Consider the following 16477-nt stretch of genomic DNA (forward strand, 5'->3'; position numbering starts at 1 on the left):
GCAGAACTGGGTTGCTACAGACTGAATGAGCAATGCTGCTCTGTTTCAGACTAGGGGGAGGCAGCTCCCTTCATCATCTTTTTGAAAGCTATTAATTCCAGTTTCCTACACAATTTTGCAATGACATCAGCATTCAGCCCGTAGAATAGTGCTTCTCAACCCTCCTAGTGCTGTGACCCTTCAATACAGTTCCTCATGTTGTGGTGACCCCCAACCATAAAGTCATATCATTGCTACTTCATAACTACAATTTTGATACTGTTATGAATCGTAATGTGATACCTGTGTTTTCTGATGGTCTTAGGTGACCCCTGTGAAAGGGTCATTCAACCCACAAAGGGATCGCAACCCACAGGTTGAGAAGTGCAAGACCTAACTGCACCTCATACTTGCACCGAACTATACTTACTATTCCTCTTTTGCCACCAGCAGCTCTGCTCTTCTCAGAAAAAGTGACATTTTTCTAGTTATTTACCTCTCAAGCTTTCGAGGCGTTCTACTCCCATTCCTCAAATTCCTTATCAAATCTTTTAACAGGTGCTATTAGTTCTATCTTCAAAACACTCAGAACTGACCGTTCCTCACAGTGTCCACTGCTCCCATGCTCACCTGAGTTAAGATGGTTTCTCACTAGGGTCATTAGGGCAGCCTTCCCACTTGGCACCTTATCCCACTTCTGTGCTTTTTTTCTCAACACTGAAAGGATCCCTGCATTATTTATAAGGGTAACTGATGTTAGGTTTGCTCGACAGCATAGGGTGGCTATGGAAGGCTGAGAAGCAGACCCAGGGAAGATACCCATGTTCTGATCCTGGGAGCCTGTCTTGACTTTTGTTTCTTTGTGGAGATAACTAGGAATCTTGATGTGGGAAGCTTGTCTCAGATGCTGGGGGCTGGCCCTAGGTGCCATCACAGACACCCATGTGAAAGGGGGCAGACAGACATTTACTCAGTGGAGTGAGAAAAGGAGACTGTGTGAGCCTGGAGGCAGAAACTGGAGTGGCTCAGCCGCAAACCAAGGAATGTCCCAAGCTACCAGGCTCGGGAAAAGCAGAAACAGATTTTTCTCCAGGGCTTCTTAAGCGTTAGCCCCATTCACACCTTCATTTCAGACCAGTAAAACTGGCTTTAGCCTACAACTGTGAGAGAATAAAATTTTGCTGTGCTGAGCCACCAAATTTGTGGTAATTTGTTACAGCAGCCACTGGATTCTAACATTTTCCTCACAATCATTCAGAGGCTGTAAAACCCAACATGACTCAGCCTGTTAAGTCAGACACTGTTCTTTCTCATGCCCCCATTCTAGACACCTTTGCCTTGCCCTGTGTCTGCTCGGAGGCAAACCTTGACCTCCATGCTCTGACACTGCCTTTACTCTAGGCCCCTTCCCTCACTTCCTTGGTCCTTGCTTTGATGAGGACTCTCCTGGCCACACAGATACCTCACCCCACTCTGCCACATTCCTGGTCCTCTGCCTCCTCACTCCCTTTCTGTGCTTTTCTATATACTGGTCCACTCTAAAGGCAACATGGTTTGCCTTTTATTATATTTATTTTCTTGGATTGTTGTCCTCTGGCCAATGAGAAGACTCTCAGGGGCAGAACTGTCCAGCATTGTTTCCCGGTGACTAGACTAGACCTGATGCGTGCAAGCTTTCAGCAGGTGTGTGTGTGGAGAGCCTTAGAGTTCTTAGGGCAAATTAAGGACACACTCCCTGCTCCATCCTCTGACCCCTGCCCGGACACTCACTGTACTGGCAAAGCAAATAACATAGGTGTGGCAGCAGGGGTTCAACCTAAAACATATGTTTTATAATTTCTCTTTAAATGCCTTTTTTCTTTCTTTCTTTCTTTCTTTTTTTTTTTTTTTTTTTTATTTAACTTATGTAGTTGAGGCTAGCCTTGAACTCTGATCCTCTGACTCCACCACCAAAGCTCTGGCATTTACAAGCATGTGCCGCCATTACTGACTTTCTTCCATCCTATTTTGCATGAGGTCAGGGAACAGCTTGGATCTACTGGTTATTAAGGCTATTTTCTTTCCTCCCTTCCCTGGCCTGGGGCCTTGCCTAGTGGGGCTAACTTGGTGTTGTAGGTCAGGGGCCTCCACAGGGGCCTGTGCAACTTATCTGCCCTTTCCTTTGGAAAATGGACTAACTCTCTGGAGACTGTAGTTTGTATCATTTCCAATGAAGAGTATCTTCTTAGCCCAGTTAAGAGACCAAATCCAAATATGACATCTGTGCTTATTGGAGCCACACTCGGGCTCTTAGCTGCCTGAACTGTAGGGAAATTTGAAGCATTTTTAAGAAGCACCACCTAGTCCCAGGCTTTGGGAAGTTTGAGAGGCTCAAGACCATCTGTCTTATGGGGTTTATGTTCTGGGGAAAATTTGTAAGTCATAGGTACAAACACAAGAAACATAGAAAGTGATATAGGATAGTGTGAGGGGAACGAGAGAGGGAAGAAAGGCCTTCTAAAGACATAGTGATGGAGCTGAGACAGGAGGCTGAGGAAGCAGCCCTGCAAAAATCTGGAGAAACAGATTTCTAAGGGGAAAGAGACAAAAGTTCCAGGCTTGAGACAGGGTTGCTTTTGACCTAGTGCCTGGGTTAAAATGTGACTACATAGGAGAGTGAAAAGAAGGACCTAAAGCCAGGGGTGCTGCTGGAACACAGCCAGGCCAAACAGGACCTTCCTGCTGGCAGATTCATATGCAAAGATCTCAGGAAGCCATCTCTACCCACCTCTGCACCTCTCTATGGCCTAAGACCCCTCTGCCCCCTCCTCAGGGTAGTTGGCCCAAGTGCTGTCTGTCCCTCAAGTCCCCAAACCTTCTGGTGTTTATTTTGCCCACCTTTGTGTTTAGCTGTGGATAGGGCAGAGTGGCAAGTCTTCCCTTAGGGACACGCATCATAACTTACTGCCTGGTCGGGAGCTTGTGAAAGACTTGGGGAAAGCGAAAATCGAGGAGTAGGTATCCTACCAAGAAAGCTCTTCTGGGCCTGGAGAGATGGCTCAGAGGTTAAGAACACTGATTGCTAATCCAGAGGTCCTCAGTTCAGTTCCCAGCCACCACATGGTGGCTCACAACCTTCTATAATGAGTTCGGGTGCCCTCTTCTGGCCTGCAGATACACATGCAGGCAGAATACTATATGCATAATAAATAAATCTTTTTTTTTTTAAAGCCCTTCTGGATCATCTTTTATGATCTATCAAATTATTTACAGCTCCGTCAAAATGTAGAATTCTAGTTCTCAGCCAAATGACTCTTACCCACAGAAACACAAACCCTGCTTAGGAAAAAGAAGTTGATAATTGGCCTAGAGTTGTCAACTACTTTCATATTTATATATGCATGCACATATATATCAGCCTTCTTATGATCTGTAATACATGCATTAAAAAAAACTTCTTTGAACTAGCTTTAAATGTCTTATTGATTCCCTCATTACTAAGCACATACCTACAGTTTCTCTGTGTGAAAGTTGCTATTTTACATTTTATGGGAAATTTCCTTGGGCAGCTTTACTGAACACCTTCTCTATTCTTCTCCCCTCCCTCTTTTCCTTATCCTCCTGTTCTGATCAAGCATAAAGCCCAGAGGGAAGGCAGGAGCAGAGGGCATCCTCAGCTGTGTGCACAGGGAAACAGGAAAGCAGAGTCACCCCTACATTCCTGGGGCAGGCAGGGAGCACTGCCTGGGATACTTGAGGAGAGGGGTCTGTTCCCAGCAATGTAAATGTTGTGCAGTGTGCACGACTCAGTTCTCCAAAATGAAGACCATTAAAATGCTCAAAGCAGGCAAGGGAGAAAACACTGAGCAACTTCAGTCCAAAGGATATTGTTCCTGGTGCCTCACTGACTATGTGTGCATCCAGAATCCCGCTGGGACCCACACAAACATCCCATTCATTCACCACATCGCCAGACCCCACGTAGTTTCACGCTCTTATCCGTAACATCCCTTACCCCCAGACATCCAACAAAGGAAAATAAATAAATAAACGGGTAAATAAAGGCCTGCAGCCTTCAGTAAAGACTTTTCTACTGGAAGGCTTTCTTTGCTGAGAACTGAGTTAGGTATATATTGTTTTTAAGCTCCTACTTTCTCCAGTAAGATTTATATTCTTGTTTTGCTTAAGATTCACATTTTAATGTGGTAATAAAAACAAGTGAGACGGTCTCATTGCGAGGGATCCCATTTAGTTAATTATAAGGCCTCATGCTGCAAATCACGGCGCTGAGTTTCTCAGGCACAGAGAGAGCTGCTGTTGCTTCAGTCTTTCCCCTCCCCCCGCCCCTGCACATGGGCCACAGTAGCCTGAGAGCCAAGTAGCAGGAACAGAGCTGGGGCAGAGGTGGTGGGAGAGAGCAGGGCGGAGGTAACTGCCATGTGCTATGTAACGCTCCAAGTAATCACCAGCCTGGGCGGCATATGTGAGTGGAGGGTCCTGAGTCAGGAGTCAGATCCTCAGCCCTGGTCTCTGCCATTTACCAGTGCTGTGATCCTGTTCTTGGGTACCCAGTTTAACAACTCTAAAGCCCTCATCTGCCCAGTATTGATAACGGTGCTCTTTCAACTTCCTGAGTTTATTTCAGAAATTAAATTAGGTAATAGATTTAGAGAAGTGGACAGATGCCGCCGCCTTGGGAACCGTTGTGCACTGGGCTGCACTGGAGGGAACGAAGCTCAGCCAGGGTAGGTGGGTTAGGTAGGATCTCAGTCAGAGTTGAGTGCGGGAGAAACAGCCTTCTCCAGAGATGGTGCTCAGGGAAACAGCTCTCTTTATTGAAGGGAGGGGGGAATGAGGGCTAAATAAACCTTGGGGAGTGGGTAGGGTTTTGGGGGGGGTGACTGTACATCATTGGCTGGAGCTGAGGTGCTGGAAATGCTTCATTTGCATGAAGAGGAATCCCAGGTGCTAGCTAGACATGTCTTTAATAGAGTGGAAGTTTAACCGGAAACCTGGTCAACAGACAACGTGACTACCTCAAGGGTGGCAGAGGTGGGGGTCACAAGGATACATCTGCTTGGACAAACAGGGAGGAAGCAGTTCCCAGGCTAGTCTCAGGACGAGATTTTCAGGGTTTGGACATGTCTTGACCTAATTTTTTTCTCAGAAGACCAGAACCGGCTCTTCTGGTCACAGGGCTTACTGGCCCCACAGGCAGCCACATAGGCAACACTGACTGTGTACTGGATCTTTCCCAGACAGAGGCTGGCAACCTTGGGAGTAAGTAATTAGGCAGAGGCCTGGGAGCAGACATGGTGGCTATAGTTAGTAAGACCCAGGTGGAGGAAGGCCAACTGAAGTTAGGAGCAAGGCGGAGAGATTCTAGACATTTCTAACACAAGTCCATAAAGTGCAGAGGCCACAGTGAGGGCACTAGACCTCATCACCTGAAAAGGAGAGCAAAGTGGACGAAGTTGAGGACTACCAGTCAGAAAAGGGCCAAATAAAACCCCCTGTGGGGCCATTCAGTATAGAGACAGCATGACCTGTCTTTAAGGAGACCTTGGTTTTGCACTGTTTTAACTCCTGTTCCTGTGGAGGGGCAGGACAGACCCAACGATCCAAGGTGGTGGCTATCTTGTATTCATGACTTCAAAAATCAGCTTGAGGGAACATTTATGCCCCAACAATGATTTTAAAACTCTTGGAGGCTTTATGCCTGGTTTAAACTCTGAACAACTGATAGTGGCTACCTGGAACATTGCCTTGTGAGATGTTTTGAAGGTCATGTTGTAAAAGAATGCTGTGATTGATTATTTATGCCTGCCAAGGGCCTAGGCAGAATGAGTGAAGACACACTCGCTATCTTTTTAGCCTGAAGCTGTCCAGCCAGTTTCTTCTAGTTAATAGACACCTAGGGCATGGCTACAAGGTGCTGCATGAGTTTATGCATTGATGGATTCCTTCATGCCTTGCATCCTGATCACTGCTGGTCTGGAGGAAGTAAGGCTGTCCTGTGGGGGGAACTTCTAAGGACCCAGAGCTTTTTTCCAAACTCAAGCATGCTTTGTACTTCATGTAGATGCAACATCAAGGAGTAATTCTCTAAAGAAGAAACTGTCAGCCAAACTGTCATAGACAAGGAAGCTGATTCTCATCTGAATTTTGGAAGCAATGAGTAAAAATAGTTCCTACTATCAGTTCTTCAAGTGTAGACTTTTGGATCTTTTACTGAAGGCACTAAGAAGGGGCCCATACTGGTGAGAAACCATCTGGCCTCTGTGTCATTTAAGAGCAACCTTCCTGACCCATTGGCCTTCCCTCAGCCAAGCTCTGAGCATTATCTAAACCAGGGGAATATGTCTGCAGTGAATTGGCCCATATTTTACCTTCCTACAAAAAAAAAGCTATTTGAATTTCCCCCGAGTCTGCACTTTCTGAATCATTAAGGCTTCAGGGTGCATCAATTACACTAATTTGGGAAAGTGATCAAATTCATGCAAGGTTGTTATTTTTAAAGAAAAGACATTTCAGCATATTGATGGGGAATTGGTGTCCGGAGTACATAGATTTCCAGTTATGTCCTGTCATGGCAAGAGTCCATCGGTTTCCTTTAAAAGATGGAGAACACATTATGCCTGGTATTAACCAAGATCAATTTCAGTAAAGGAAGCCATTCAACACAAGGGAATTGAGCTGAGCTGGGAATAAATGACGTAATGCTCGAAGCGATAAGGGACAAGTCATACGGGACTCCAAGTTCCTGTGTAAATGATGATTAAATGGAATTTTTGTCCTGGCTTTTCTACAGGAGGTGATTTTTTCTTTACTGTAAAGTATAATATATCTATTTTGGCATTGCCAGTGAAGTATGCAGTTCATAATTAGGCTTCTTGAAGATCTCAGGTTTCTTTGGTCCTAACGTGAAGGGAGGGTCTTATCTTTCCTGCTGGCTCATTCCTACTCTTCAAACCCCAGTGACAGCCCTTTATAAGAATTTAGCTTCCGCTGTTATCTTTCAAGGAAACTGCTTTCTAAACTTCAATGCAGTGAATAGTTACAAAGACGCTATGAGGATAGTATGGGAGATGTTGGAAATAGAGTCAAGATAAGCTTGCTGCTGAGATATGAGATGCAGTGGGGAAAAAAGAAAAAGAAAAATGAGATGAGCGGGTGGGGGGGGTGCAGCTTGGGCATAGGGCTCCTGTCAGCGGCTCTGAGGGAAAGTCAAATGAAACCGCTTTTTTTTCCTCTTTGTGAACAGATTTCTTTAGGTTCCACAGAAGCTTCTGAGCTATTTGGTTATATTCACAGTAATGTGTAGAGTTGGGAGAAGCCCGAGATTTCTTGACAAAACAAACTAGTGTTCCGAGTCCCAGGAGCCCACCCTTTCTTCTGCCTCACCCATACTGCTCAGCAGTTGATCTAGAAAATAATTATCGTTTTACCGTGTGAAGAGAAAAACTAGCACTGCAAGTAGGTCCCCCAAAGTGCCAACTTGATGTGGAGTTAGGGTGCTCTTCAGAGCCCCTGCAATCAGGACACAGAGTAACAGGTGCAGGCCGGCCGGAAACCCGCACATAAAAATTAGGCTGAGGTCAACAAATAATGGCCCTTTCTTTCTTTCTTTTTTTTTTTTTTTTTGGTTTTTTGAGACAGGGTTTCTCTGTGTAGCCTTGGCCATCCTGGACTCACTTTGTAGACCAGGCTGGCCTCGAACTCACAGCGATCCGCCTACCTCTGCCTCCTGAGTGCTGGGATTAAAGGCGTGCGCCACCACACCTGGCTAATGGCCCTTTCTTTACCCTCCCTAGCCAGAAGGTAAAGAGAGAGAGGTTAGAGAGAAAAGATAAAGAGAGGGGTGCCTGAATGCTGCCATCTGTGGCCTTTCCAGCTCAGGGGCAGAGTCATGGAGGAATCAGGATCTAAACTGGACAAAAGAACTGAGGACTCACCTTTCTTTGAATTTTTGTCCATATTTTTCCATGCTAACTAGTTTAGACAAGTACTTTTAAGGACTTATTCAAAGGAAGAGGTTATTTGGGATCTAAAAGCCTCAACCCCAGAATGAGGCATACCCCCGTATTTTCTTAAACCTGGACAGAGCTGCCATCTTGTCACCTATAAAGAATTCTGAGTGGAAGGCCCAGGAAAGTGAGGCAGCAGTGGAGGCAGTCGGAGGAGGGGAGCACATAAGAACAGAGTGTAATGGCATGGACATATGAAGGTGCCATGGTGGAACCCATTACTTTATGTTCTGGCCTAAAAACTGATTTAAAAGTGTATTTATTTCAGACCCAATCATGTAAAATAAATCTTCATGATTTTTTGTTTTAATTACAAAGAAAAAAAAAACAAAACAGTGATTCTGAATTGAAGCTACCTGAAGCATTCCTCTTTGTGAGCTGCCCCCAGCCTGGAGGGCAGGCAGGGTTTGCATTGCTCCATGAGAGACCAGCAACACGTCCTGGAGCTCCACACTGGGGGCAAAGTCAGACTTCAGGGTGGAAAGGCACAGGGCAAGAGTCCAGCAGCCCAGCCCAGCCTAGCCCCTCTCACCCCCCCCCCGTCCCCCCCCATCCCCCCCCCCCCCCCCCCGCTTTATCTTCCAACTACTCAGGCACACCTCTGAAGCTTTCTTATCTCTCCCTTTCTCAGGCTTTAAATTTGGGGTCGTCTCTCCTGGCCATTTCCCTATTCTCTCACGTAGCTAGAACTACCATACTTTAGTATCTCAGATTCCAAGGGGCCTTCCAGTCTACTCAGTGGGATTTCTGGCTCTTGTCCTTTTTATGTCCTTTCTTAAAAAATTAGATTTTTGATTTATTTTTATTTTATTTTATGTATGTTTTTGCTTGAATGTATGTCTGTGTACAATGTGTGTACGTGTTCAAAAGAGAGCATCAGATCTTCTGGGACTGCAGGTACCGATGATGGTTGTGAGCCATGATGTAGGTGCTGCGAACTGAGCTCAGGTCTTCTGCAAGAGCAATGGGTATTCCTAACCACTGAACCATCTCTCCAGCCCTTACTACTGCACTCCTCATAGTTACTCATTGCAACGACACCCTTTGAGCGCTCTCCTCTGCCTTCCCAGCTGACACTCCAGTGACATCACTCACCGGCCATCCAGTGGATCGAAATCCCTTGACATTTCTTTTCTGGTCTCGCACAACTGCTCTAACCTCAAACCCACTCTGTTCCCTGAGAAGGAAATTGGTGAGGATGGGATGGTCATCTCACTGAGTCTGAATGTCTTGAACTGGGAGGCTAGAGATCATTTCAGACAGGAACAGGAGCCCCAGAGGCCATAGCAAGAGAGGAGACACCACTGACTAGTCCAGCGGGCAGTGCTCACAGTGCAGGAGCCCTGAGGCAGAGGTGGAATTCTTAATATTCTTCCCACAAGAAAGCAGTTAGACCTCACTGGAGTTCTAGGGGTGTTTGTTTATTTGTCTGTTTTTCCAAATCTCAACCAAGAATGTTCAGTTTCATCTCTACTTGAAGCATGCGTTGTCTAATCCACAAATGAACTTACGCTGAGAGGCAATTTGTAATAAAGAATGAAAGAAAGGATGCTCTATAATATAATAGAGTTGCTTTCTTTTTTTTTTTTTTTAACATTGAGTTAGGTTAAAGGAGCCCATCTCTGAAAATTTGTAACTCAAATAGAGTTCCAGCCTAATTATTTTCCTTCAGTTTCCATCACCCAATTTCTCAGCAGGTGTAGGATTCCAGCCTGAAGAAAGGGAGCGTGGTGAACAGTGGCTTTGGGAAGAATGGCTGTGTTTAGCTTCTCTGCCTCAGCTTGCTTTTATGCAGCTTGACTGTGTGTGTGTGTGTGTGTGTGTGTGTGTGTGTGTGTGTGTGTGTGTCTGTGTATCTGTGCATGTGTGCCTGTGTGTGTTTGAGTGTGTGTGTTTGTGTGTCTGTGTCTGTGTCTGTGTGTCTCTGTGTGTCTGAGTCTCTGTATGTGTCTGTGTGTCTGTGTATGTGTCTGTGTCTCTGAGTGTGTGTCTCTCTCTCTCTGTGTATCTGTGTGTCTGTGTCCGTGTGTGTCCGTGTGTGTCCGTGTGTGTGTGTGTGTGTGTGTGTGTGTGTGTGTGTGTGTATGTGATATAAGATTTAAGTGGGGTGGAAGAAAGGAATGACCCAAAGCAAAGACCATCAAGTTATTTTACTTCTTTTGATCCTAAGATGTTGATGTCCATGGACCGTCCTCTTGAGAAAAGATAATCAAAAGTAAAGGGTTTTGTTTTTTAGATGCAGCTCTTAAGAATCAATCTCTTATTATGAAAGTCAGTAGATCATATATAAGCAGACCACAAAGACCCCACAGCTGATGAGACAGCATTTATCCAAAAAGCTGCTATGGAGTCTTCTTTAAAGTTTAATAACCCCAGAAGGGAACAGAAGTTGAACAACAGTCAATGAGCAGATGGACCAGCAAGGCCTAGAGCGATTGGCCAATGGAACAGCCGTGGCCAAGGTATCTCTCCAGACATAGTTACTGCGCCATTCAGATGCTTAAGTTGAAAACCATAAAAAAGACAGAAGAGATCATTCTTGAAATGTTTTTCTCTATTCTTTAAAGGGCCAGAATATTTATTTTTAAAAACCTGACAAATTATTCTGAAGTAAAAGATTACCAAATTTTGTCTTATTAGTAGCAGTTTAGTCATTGTGCTATTTATGATGATAACTTCACCTATTTATCTATTTCCAAAAGGGGAGTGAAGGGACTAAGAAGTGGGCAGTCTGCGTTTAGCAAAGGGAAAGCACGCTCATTCAACCACCGCAATCCTTTCTCTCCTTCCTTTTCTTGCACTTTGCCTCTGTCTTCCTGTTTCTCCGTGAACAACTCTCTCTCTCTCCCCTACTTTCTTCATCCTTGCCTTTCACAGAGCCTTGAGTTAGTGCCCAGAAACTATAAACCATGCTAAAGTCATTATCGGCCCTGGCCTGGCCCAATGAGATGAGATCTGTATTCATGAAGGCAGGTATTTCAGCCCCTGCCAGAAGGGTGACACTGAAGCAAGGACCCCCTGACTCCTAAGTTTGTTTTTCCAACCCACATCTCCTTCTTCTATTTTCTGATCTCTGATAGTGCTTCCCATTGGCATGAACTGACCACAGGCCAGGGAGCAAGGGAGGTCCAGCGATGCCATCCCCTGGAGGCTGCTTTGGAGGGAAATGATCATATAATGGAGCTTAGAGGATCAGTGGAAGCAGTGGCAGGGGAACAGGGAACAAATACAGACCTAGCTAACAGGGAGATGCACCCACCCACGACTGCCATAAGACTGGCTAGTGGGACAGATGGCAGATGGTTTGGCTCCTTTACTTCAACCTTCCCCTCACCTCCAAAGGTGTGACACAGGAGAGGAACTGACAGCAGGACCCAGTTTCACGCTGAAGACTCTCGTGTCTCTCACTCTCTTCTCCTCTGTGCATGACCTGTTGTCTAGAGCAGTCTACAGATTCTTTCTCATGTCTGCCTAGTTGGCAGCTCTATCTCTTGCCTCCTCCTATCTTTTTCTCCTTATCCAAATGCTAAAAAGGAATGCTAGCTTTCATGGAAAATCTTCCAAATGAACCGTGGCAGAGGTCTACATGCTCGGACAGTGATGGGGTAAGACAGTGTAGAGGTTCCTCCATCTTGTATTCTTGCTTAGACCATTTTAGGTTTAACTAGAATTTGATCTCCTTGATGGTGAATCTCAAGGAAAATTTCCAAACTCTATTCTGGGAACCTAAGGTCTGGATGTCCTAGATAACTTAGCTTCTGTTGAGCTTCCTGTTTGGGTAGAACCTCCTTGCAACTGCTGACTGAGATGCTGGCCTCTGAACCCTTGGAGGCCACACCCAGGTCCCTGAATACCTGGGTGTGGTCCCAGCTCCTGGAACAAAGACTTTCAATTGGCTATAAACTATGTCTGAGTGGTCATTTCTGGAGGCTACCTGCAACAAGATGGCGTCCATATTTGGGGCATTCTTCTTCCACACATCTGCCTGTCATACAGTGCAGGAAACACTCTTCTTATGATGCTAATGAAGTTGGTCTTCAACATATCCTGCCTTACTCACCTAGGCCCTAACAACTGCCTACCTTCACCACCTTTTATTGTTTTTCATATGATGGGCCCTCAAAATAGTGTGACCTACAAAACCAGAACTTGTCTTTTGCTCTGTATTTCTGTCTACACTGACATCTTTCCTGCCTGTGAATGGCCTGGAGTGTTTGAGATAACTCAAAGCAGAGTTCAATGATATGATAGATCTATTGGCTGAGACTCCTCAGATGCGTTGTCTAGTCAATGGGACAAAGCCAAGAACAATTGTGAGGTGTTACTATAGCCTAGTAAAGCTGTGACCGTGAACACAAGGTGACACTGATGACAAAGATAGACTCGGAGTCTGGCCAACTCACAAGCAAAACTCTGGTGCCCCAAAGTTTAATAGACCACACATGTGACATTGCGAGATCATCATCTCAACTGCCGGCAGGCCAACATGCACACCTGCTTGTGGGAGGTGTGGTATAGAAGCTACTGGGCAGGCCTGCCCTGTTGGGCCTCTAGGCTGTGGACAAGGAAGCAAAAACCTCTGCACCTGGATGTATTTAGAGATGCCAGCCTTTGGACAGCCCTAGATGTGTCTCCTGAGTTGAGTCACAAAGAAGAAGTGATGGTTCATTAATTCCAGGCCTAAGTCACACTGCCAATGCCTGTGTTTAGTCCTAGCCAGCCAGCTTTCCTGTCATATATGGAGGGCCTGCTGTGTCTCATGTCATTACCTCCAAAAACAAATGCTTTAATCATAATCTTTCTCCATAGAAAAGCAAGCCAGAAAGACCAACCCTAGACTAAGAACCCACTGTGTACTGGGCATCGAGGAAACACTATTTACCTTTGAAAATATTTTGCCAACATTTTAGAGCCTACCAGGCCCTTGTTTAAAGAACGGAGAGGAGAGGAGAAGAATGGAGAGATGGGAGGCACAGAGGAGACAGGAAAGAAAGACAGAAAGAAATACTCACAAAAGAGATTGAGGGCAAAGGCTCCAGTGGATTTGATCCCAGCTGCTTTGCTGCCTGTATGATCTAGGACAAGATGCTAACTCTGTCAAGGCCTCCGTTTCCAATCTGTAGAACAGAGATAAGATGGCACCCATTCACTTAGGGCTGCTTGGGGGGGGGCGGGGTCAGAGTGCGCTAACAAGTGTGAACCTTTGAGTCTTCCCTGGCTCACAAGGAGAGCTTAGCAGATGTGAACCAATGTTATCCTGTATCTTCCTGCATTGCCTTTCAGGCTGTCTTTGCATGGACAAGGTCTGGAAAGCCGAGGCTTGAAGCCATGGGACCCCTGTTGCTTGACTGCTCCCCTGCATGTTCTCCCATCTGTGGACTGGGGATGTGGACAATCTCCACTTTGTCAGCTGTATTCTCTGAAACAAACAAGGCTGGCTCCAGGCCTGAGCTTTCATTCTCTGGGAAGGACCATGGGGAGGGCTCTATAATTTGAAAATTACAAATTACTCGCATGGCTTAGGGTTGCCTTCATGCTTGCTCATGTTTGAACTCCTATCAGCTCATTCCCTCCATCCTGTGGTAAAAGGTTGCTTTCATCCATGGTCAAGACCCTACAGAAGAGTCAACCCAACCTCCACAGCCCACAGGACGCTATGAAGATTCTGTCCTGGAGTATTCACTGCAGGGCTGGACTTCCTCTGTGTGAAGGGGTGCTAAGGACTCCCCAGAGCTCTGTCTTCGTTGGAACACTTGACAGACTGGCTGCCCAGGGCCATGAGAAAGGGATGAAACGGTGAGTGCAGTGAGTGAGTTCCAGGCCTGGAGGACAGGCCCACTCTGGCATGCACTCTGCCTGTTCCTTTCCAGCTGGCGGGGCTGCTTAATGAACTGTGCTGAAGCCACAATGAAAGGGGCTCTTTGATAGGCAGAGTTATTAGTGCTTCATTTTAATTATGCCTCCTGGTGTTTTCCCCATTGCTTTTCTTTCACTTTACCTGACAGTGCTATTAGTGGCTCCCAAATACCAAATGGTAACAAGTAAATTGAACTACTGTAAATGGGGATGAATTATCAGGCTGGTTGGGAAACAAAGAACATTAATCTCGTTCTTATGTCAACTAAGCAGCCCCTGCCTCCTTGGGAACCTGAGAGGAGAGGTCCTATCGGAGAGACACTTGTGTATGAGAAGAGTCTCATTTTCCACATCAGGTGAAGACAGCTCATTCTAAAAGTGCAGAGAATGCCTCGGTAGCTCCTCCATGCAGTGTCTACAATGAGGTAGAAAAAGAGAGAGGATGGTACACCTACCCGGTCCAACCCTGAGAACGGAGGACTAGCAGCAGAGAAGAGCTGGGAGGGATGGAGAGAGAACCCTGTCTACTTATGGAGAAATCCCATCTGGTGCATCTCACCCCCAGGATCCTGCCTGAGACCTATTCTCTGAGAAGAAGGAGGAATCCCTGGGGAGATTATTTAGGAAGTTCTGCTGGTAGCAAGCTCTCTTGACATTTCTTTGAAAGATACTTTTCCCTTTTCTTTCTCTCCAAAACATGGTTTCGCAGATACACTATGCTTCACGGCCCTTTGGCGGTAGGGTCCCTCTTGCTGCTGGCTTGCACTGTAGCTGCTTAGCCGGCAGTGGCAGTGCATCACTGTAGCTAAGATGTGAGTTTCCCCTATCTGGCTGCGTTTGAGATCTTCTCTTTGCCTCTGGTGTTAAAGATGTTTCACCACAATGTGGCAACGTGTGGATTTCTTTACATTATCCTGCTTGGAAATTGTTGCAGTTGCAAACCCAGAAACTTCTCAGCCTATGTTCTTCTCATGGGCTATCATTTCTGGCTATTCTCCATGTTCTCTCTCTCTCTCTCTCTCTCTCTCTCTCTCTCTCTCTCTCTCTCTCTCTCTCTTCCCCTCTAACCACATTTAGACTTGTATCTATTTTTCTGGCTCTCTCTCAGGACTTCATCTGTGGCAACCCCAGGATAACGGGGGAGAAACCTATTCCTTCAGAGAGGTCTGCATTGGCCTCTGCTTTCAACACTGGGGTACTTTGACTAATTGTTCACTAATATTATTCGCCTTGTTTGGTGGGTACATACAAGCAGTGTAAATTCAAACCCCAAACTTCCGTAGACTCAGGCTTTAGCCACAGACCTTCTTTGTCCTCCTTGTTCGTGCCTTTGTGAGGCATTTTCCCCTAATCTGTCCCTTCACTGAGGTTAAGCTGCCATTCCTGTTCCTTACTTGGTGGGAACCTAGTACCTGTTCACACCCACCCCAACATGGCCTTGAAACTCAAGGCTCTAGAAAGGAAGGCAGCTGTTGCCTTCCATGGCCATGTTATTTTCAGGTCCATTCTGTACTGTCTCAGGTTTATGGATTTTTCAGAACATTTTATTCAGTCTTTAACAGTTGTTATTTCTTGTTTGTTTAGGAAAGGAGGAAGATTGCTAGAAACAAGAAGCCCAAGTACATCTCCCTTCCCAGCCATTTTTCTAGCGTCTCACGCTCCAGAAGCTCGGTCCTTCGCTCTGCTATGTATGCCTACACACAAGTCCTTAAAGAAGTTTTTCTTCTTGCTTGCTACTCACCTCCATAACAGCAATCTGAAGGGGCACTGTCCCATCTTATGGGAAGAAAACAGTGCTAGAATGTCTATTGAATGTCTGTCTCCTATCACTTAAGCTCCTGTGCTGCAGGATATTTGATCACACTGTGAACCCTGGGATTTTGTAGTTTACCGGAAAAACCTGTTTCTTGTTGTGGTGTGGCTCAGCCATAGCACACCCCTTTTATCCAAGAGCTTTCAATAAACAGGATTAAATAAAGTCAACCATAGGTCAAGAGGCAGAGCAAGCTGATAGGGAGTGAACATAGGAAGAATCAGAGAGTAAGAGGAAGCCGGGAGAACGGGTAGAGAGATGAACAGAGAGTAGAAGTGAGGGGCATTCAGTTTGAGAAGTTTCTGAGACAGCATGGATTAAAGACAGTTTCTCTTGGGATATTGGCTGAGTAGGAGGGTCAGCTGGGTGCTTTCTCTGCCTCTCTGAGCTGGCAGACTTTCACTCCAGCATCTGGCTCCTGAGTCTTTATTGGTAAAATTGAACTTTTGAGATAAAAAAAAAAAAACACTCCTATTTTTATATATGTGTTGTGTGTATATTGTTCATACAGTGGATATGTTTACAATGCATCTACATCATATTAATTATTATGTATACATACACATATAAATGCATGCATACATACAGATAAATACACACACATCTATGGAAGCATTTGGTAATCAAGAGTTCGAGTTTACTCAACTGCCTGATAAAGCCATTAGAAGCACACTGCTTATGTTCTCGTGATTTTTTTAACGGCTAGAAAGAGCCTATCCAGAACAGAACATATTAAACTCTATTTCTTCCGGTGAAAGCCGAAGGTCTGGCAGGGTTACGAAAGCAGGTTCTGCACCCCAGGGTGGAGTCAGGCTGGTAATGC

The 16477-nt window shown here is 45.6% G+C and overlaps 1 long non-coding RNA gene across 1 annotated transcript; it reads left to right on the forward strand.

Annotated features, from left to right (window-relative positions):
• Window positions 1-4373: 4373 nt before the first annotated feature.
• Window positions 4374-16111, forward strand: LOC311602993. Its single transcript, XR_014780913.1, has 3 exons — window positions 4374-4703; window positions 13597-13781; window positions 15426-16111. It is a non-coding gene; the product is annotated as an uncharacterized lncRNA (long non-coding RNA).
• Window positions 16112-16477: the final 366 nt, after the last annotated feature.

The sequence above is a fragment of the Acomys minous genome (genome assembly GCF_964271855.1).
Source record: "Acomys minous genome assembly, chromosome: 8".
Classification (NCBI taxonomy): Eukaryota; Metazoa; Chordata; class Mammalia; order Rodentia; family Muridae; genus Acomys; species Acomys minous.